Source organism: Metopolophium dirhodum, chromosome 1, assembly GCF_019925205.1.
Source record: "Metopolophium dirhodum isolate CAU chromosome 1, ASM1992520v1, whole genome shotgun sequence".
In the NCBI taxonomy this organism is placed as follows: Eukaryota; Metazoa; Arthropoda; class Insecta; order Hemiptera; family Aphididae; genus Metopolophium; species Metopolophium dirhodum.
In genome coordinates, this window is record NC_083560.1 from 46,761,989 (window position 1) to 46,769,003 (window position 7,015).

Below are 7,015 nucleotides of genomic sequence, written 5' to 3' on the forward strand. Positions count from 1 at the left end.
AATATATAATGCGACCTTGCACATACTACAAAATAAAGATACAACACCTAAAAACTACCTCGTAATCAGTGATTCACTCAGCAGCATCACAGGAATCCAAAACACAACACATCCATCTGACATATCCAAACTAATACAAGAAAAAACATATGAAGCAAGTAGTATGGGGATGGATATATGCTATATGTGGGCTCCTGGACACTGCGGCATACAAGGCAACGAAAAAGCAGACCTAGAAGCGTCAAAAGCTGTCTCCTCCCCAGACACCCCACTACTCAATATATACACATATGAAGACAAAAAAAAAACAAATCAAACAAGTCCTAAACCAAAAATGGCTCATACAATGGATAAACCAGCATACAAAGTTAAACCAAATAAAAAACAACATACAGACATGGAAAAACCCCGGACTTAACAGAAAAGAGGAAACCATATTAAATCGTCTAAGAATAGGCCACACTTTCATCACACATAGGCATCTTATGGAAAAAAATGATCCCCCATTCCCCCCATATGCGAAATGTGTGGAGTGGACCTCACAGTAAAACATATTATTACTGAATGCCAAAAATATGATGACATGAGGAAAAAATACGATCCCCTCGCAAAATACTCGTAGGCATACCTCAATACTCGTGGCTTGCTCCGCATCTGTTTTGAATACGTCAACGACATTTCAGCTCACCCTAAATTCCGTACGGAACTTTTCACTGACAACACTTTTTTTTATGCTACCAGCACTTCTAACGACGCTGCCACCAAACCATTTTTTCTCTAGCTCAACATCACCGAAAAATGGTACCACGACTTGCATATCACGGTGAACCCGCACAAAACTACAGTGATATGTTTTCACACAGATCTATTGCCACTTCCCTTCAGTCCAAACTCAAAAACATTGATATCTCGAATGGCTTCAATCAACATCTCTCCGTCAAATTTCCGGTCAGCCATAGTTCGTCAACAACAAAGCCATCCGTTACTCTACCAACATCCTACATCCTATCTAGGACCACATTAACCAACTTACTAACTCCGTCAAAAATCAAATCATCCATCTCCACACAATCACATCTCCGACATCAGCAGAAGAAAAGCAACCTCCCAAAATTTCATCAATCGTCCTATTGACTTCTGACTCACATTCCTAAACCTAGGAGCACAATCCAAAAATAATTAATTCCTCAAACTCATTCTCACTGGCAGAAACTAAGTGCTTGAAACAGTGCAAAACAGTCAAAGCAATGCAAATGAAATTAAACACAATTACTTCAACCTTCTTCTCAACGCAGTTTCTTCAATCCAATTACAACAAAACAACGCTCGAAGACCAGAAGAAGAGGCCTGGTTGTTGTGCTAGTGTACTCACCGCCATATTGTAAATAAATAAAAACTTCTATAGAAATAAACAGAGGAAATAATTGACAGAAAATCGGTGTTATTATTTCAAAATACGAAACAGGCAAAAGAGCAACTGTTTCAAGGCAAGTAAAATTATTTTAATATAGTTATAATGGTTTACATAGACACCAGGAATAAAAGCCTGTTCTCTAATAATAAACTGTCATTATTAATTTATAAAAAAAAATTGTAGTTTAAATTGGTATGTTTTACTTCCTATTTCAATTCTTACACGTTTTAAAAAATATTATATTATTGTAGGAAACAATTATTTTTTTTCGGACAAATTTATTTGTGGGTATCCATAATGGATATTGTACCGATATCGTTATCGGTGTTGTTTGTGAAAGAGCCAAAAATATTTAGAAAAATCCGGAAGTTCATAAATGCTTTATGAAAAAAAGTAGAAAGCAGGAATCATATACTTAGAAATTTTGGGCAAAATTAACGGCACTTACCAAAAAACCTCAAATCTATGTTAGATTCGAAAATTTATTACAAGAAATATTATTAGATTCTGTACCGCTGTGTGAAAATCCTACAATATCGAACAAATTTGAATCAGTCTTTTTATGAACAGACTGAAGGTACCTTTTTATTTATTTATTTGCTTACATTCAATAATTTCAACATGTTAAAATGCTACATTGTTTGCAATGTAATTTAATATTAATAAAACATAAATAATATTCTTTAGTTACTTAATTTTAGGTTTATGAAAGGATATTATAAATGGGACCTATCTCATTTTTGGACAGCATACTGTGACAAAAATATTTTGATCGTGGGCCAAAGGAATGTGAAAAGAATTTAGTTCCAGAAATAGTAAAATGTGGTCTCATAAATGAAATGTCAGCAATTCTCTGTCGTGTAACCGATGATGCTAGTAGATAATTGTTTGATGTTGACAATAATTGCTGTGAGTTATTCAATAGCGTCATCAATACATTATATTGCGGATAAACGAATTAATTTCACTCTAAGCCAATCATAAAACATTAGGGTTTATACAGTTATTGTATCATACGATTGAGAGGGTCAAGTTATTCGTGAGATCCTTAAAAAAAGAACGGATAAAAGTACAGGTAGGTATCTATAACATTTTGTTAACAATATAGTTAAAACCATTTTATAATATCTTATAGAGTTTTATGTATGCGAATTTTATTATATATTATGTACAGTAGTTTACAAGTGGGTCACTGTAATGGATAGTGTTAAATTTTGATGATATTAATATGAATAAAGTAATTTATATATAACCTATTCACGTGGAGCCTTGTTTTAAATTTTCAATCCTTAGCTATAAAAGTTGAACATTTTATACATTTTTAACTACAAAATAATTATTAAATTATAAATTTGATAAATTTTGTCAAAATTTTAACTTTAAATGCTTATAAAAAAAAATTGTGCCTATGTATTTTTAATATTTTTCAACTGCTACTAGAACGATATATCAGGAGCCTTATATTAAATTTTTACGCTTTTTCACCCAACAAATAAAATTTTATTGATATTTATAGAAAAAAAAAAATAAAAAAATTGAAAACTGACAATGTCCGTAAACAGCTCAAAAAGAGTCAAATTATTTTCAAAATTTATCGTGTATAGAAAATGCTAATACAAACATTCAGTGAAATTTTCACGTATCTACAGTCATACGTTTTTTAATTACAACAAAATAAGAATATCGTTACATGAGATATCGAGTGAATATCAAATGTTGTAAAAATATGAATTTCAAACGCTCATAAAAATTTAATTTGACTTTCTTGTAGACTTTTTTTTTTGATAAAGGTAGACAAACTTATGGATAATCTTGTATTACATTTTCAAATCTTAAATTTTTATGAATTCTCAACTCAAAATAATATGCTAATTTTTGTGATTTCTCCGTATTTTGTCAAGATTTGAACTTTAAATGCTTATAAATAAAAACTGTGACAATGATTTTTAATATTTTTCAAATATCATAGTAACAATATAGTAGGAGCTTTGTATTAAATTTTCAAGCTTTTTTACCCAACAAATAAAGTTTTATTGACATCCATAGAAAAAAATACTAATAAAATTGGAAACTGAAAATGTTTCTAAACAGTTCAAAACAAATCAAAATATTTTTAAAATTTTATCGTGTATAGAAAATGCAAATATAAACAACCAGTGAAAATTTCATGTATATATGTTCTTATGTTTTAGAGTTACACCAAAAACCAAAATCGATGTTTTCAAAAACAGATTTTGCGTAAAAATTCCAATTTTTCCTTAATTTTTCTTTTGTTTTTCACGGTGCTTTTAAAAACTACTGGAAAACTGTAACAATACATCAGGAGCCTTGCATTCAATTTTCACGCTTTTTTACACAACAAATACAATTTTATTGATATTTATATTTATACTAGCTGATCCCGTGCACTTCGTTACCCGTTAAATATACAAACTGTATATGACTCAAACTTTGTTCAATGCGTTATTTAATATTCGGTGTATAATGTTCTAGGTTTATATTAACTTTTCTGTTGCCCGGAATAAAAATAACCCCGTGCTGTTAGTACGTAAGTGTATGATTTAACTCTAAAGTATCAAAGTTATACTAAGTTTGTCGTTTTTACGTAATTCCACCTACGGTGGATTAATCTAGTCAATTAATACAAAATTCTAACCTAACCTAACCGTACTAAAATCCGACGAATAAAAAAAAAAACAAATTTAATCCTTTTTTAAATTCATTTAACATATGTATTGACAAAAAATAATAATACAAATCAACAAACATGCCCGATTAACATACACTATTTTTATTTTAATATAAAATATTATTTTTTTCTGAACAACCCTTATCACTTAGGTGTATGAAAAATAGATAGTAGCCGATTCTCAGACCACTGAATATGCATATAAAATTTCATAAAAATCGATCAAGCTGTTTCGGAGGAAGGAGTATGGTAACTAACATTGTGACACGAGAATTTTATATATTAGATTTATATTCCCGTTTTTCCTTAATTTTTACTTTTTACCCCCCAAAGTACCAACTAGATTCACTTTCCTATCAGAAAAGTTACTGTTGAAGAAAATCCAAGCATTTTTACTGTCCTAAAAAGTGATGACAAACACAAAAATAAAAAAATTTAAAAAAAAATAAAAAAAAACACACACATTGTTATAAAATTGATACATTCATCGCTTCGCTCAGAATCTAAAAGTAACTGCCTATACAATTAATTTACAATTAATTTTTTTTTTAAGTACAATATTTAAAATATATTATATAGGTACATAATTAATTAAAAATTATAAAAATTTAAATATATTTTTATTCAACTTTTCCTCGATTACAAAACTGCAAATTTATGTATAACGTCCGACCAATAGATTTGTCGTGAAATATCGTCTTCTGTATTTATATGAATAGTGATGATATCTTTTTTATCAACTAAAGCAGACAATTTTTTTATTTTTTTAATACAGAAAATTACCTCCCCTGGCTCCCCTGTGCATTTGACGAAGATAATAATAATTTTTTTTAAATAATATTTCTACATTAGGACATGTTGTCAAAAGTGAAGAATTATTTGTACCAATTCTTCTATGAACGTCTTTTTGTGAACATAAAACAAAAGCACAACACTGTTGAAATGTTGTTAAAAAATATCATAATTTAATGTTTAACAATATTATCTTTATATAAAAAGTTTAAAAAATAGAATGTTCACAACATGTAAGCAATTATTATTAAATTACACAGACCTTAATTGCGATTAAACCACAAACTAAAAGCTATACCTAGATAACACAGGCACACAGCTATGATGCATTTATTTTCGTTATTATTAAAGTTTTGGTAGATTTTATTATTGCTATTAATATTTTTATATAATAATATATCAATATATTATTCTTTTAACAATGTAATACGAAATTCGTAACGTAGAATGTATATATTACGATACATTTTTTCTGAAAATATGCCACCTTCAAATTATATTAAAATTTCCACTTATACAGTCAGTGAGCCATTCAGGACACGTTTGATTATATTATATATAGATTAAAGATTATCACATCCACATGTGTAAAAAATATCCAAATTATTGGTTATAGTTATAGCCAATAATAATAACAATTATATTGTAACCAGTGCCAACCATTTATCTATAACTATATAAATGTGAAATAAAAATCTTTGTACAGGGTAAAACTCTGGAACTACTTATCAGATCTTCTTCATTTTTTTTGAAACCAAAAAGTATACCACAAAGAAGGTTTATATGAATGAAAATTTTAGGAAAAGTAGAAAATCTAGATGTCAAAATACAACAGTGGCGCCATTTGTCCAGAAAAAAATAAACTAAATAATAAAACAAAAATTTAGTTTATTATTGCAGATTAAAATAATAATAGTGTATTATATATTGCTTGCTATTGGTTAATCAGGCATGTTTGTTGATTTGTATTATTATTTTTTTGTCAATATATATATAGATGAATGTTTGTGTGTAGATTAGACCTCTAGGAAGAAAATAGGCTAATTTAGAAAGGGTTAAATTTGGTTTTTTTATTCATCGGATTTTAGTACGGTTAGGTTAGATGAGAATTTTGTATTAATTGACTAGATTTATCCACCGTAGGTGGTATTAAGTAAAAACGACAAACTTAGTATAACTTTGATACTTTAGAGTCAAATCATACACTTACGTACTAACAGCACGGCGTCCGCGATCTACCGAAGGTAAATTGCCTACCTAATAATATAATGCTGCGAATCAGAATTTTTATTCCGGGCAACAAAAAAGCTAAGATAAATTTTGAACACCATACACCGATTATTAAATAACGAATTGAACAAAGTTTGAGTTTAAATTTAACGTTTAACGTTTAACCATATTATAATCTGTAGCCAATAGAAATCATTTATAAACCACAACAAAATGTATACAAAAATCCCATGGAAAAAGGTCTTTCAGTTTTTCCCAAAATTTCCAATTTTACGGATACTTTTACAATTTTTCTTTCCATTAAAACATCATTTGAACTATTACGAACATTTAAAAAAAATTAGCCAAATCGGTACAGTTGTTCTCTGGTGGCGCAGTTACCAACTGACAGCTTTTCATTTAGATTTTATAAATTATAAGTACACTTCTTCCCCAATTTAAAATTCCAGGTAACGCTTTTACACTACAGCCTATAATATCACAGTGTTTCACAAGCTTTATAATAATAAGGATGAGTGTATGACATACCAGATCGTGAACAGGTTATCCTACTGGTCCTGTCCATTCTTTATCAACTATAATATTATAATATTATTATACTTAATGGTATCAATCTATATAATATTATCTGCGGCCATGACAACGTCCCAACCGTTTCCATGCGTCACCTATCATTTTTATAAATATCTGTGTGTAGATATTATGTTATTTGTTGTTTGGAATTATTATGTAGATTTTTTCGTTGTTTTAAATCACCATAATACCTCCGTACTCCAGGTCTACCTGTATATATTAAATCAAGCACGGCGGACCTACAGGTAGGACAACAACTAATTTTATTCGACAAAACCAACACTGAACGAGAGGTATACCTGGTAAATTTTAACGAT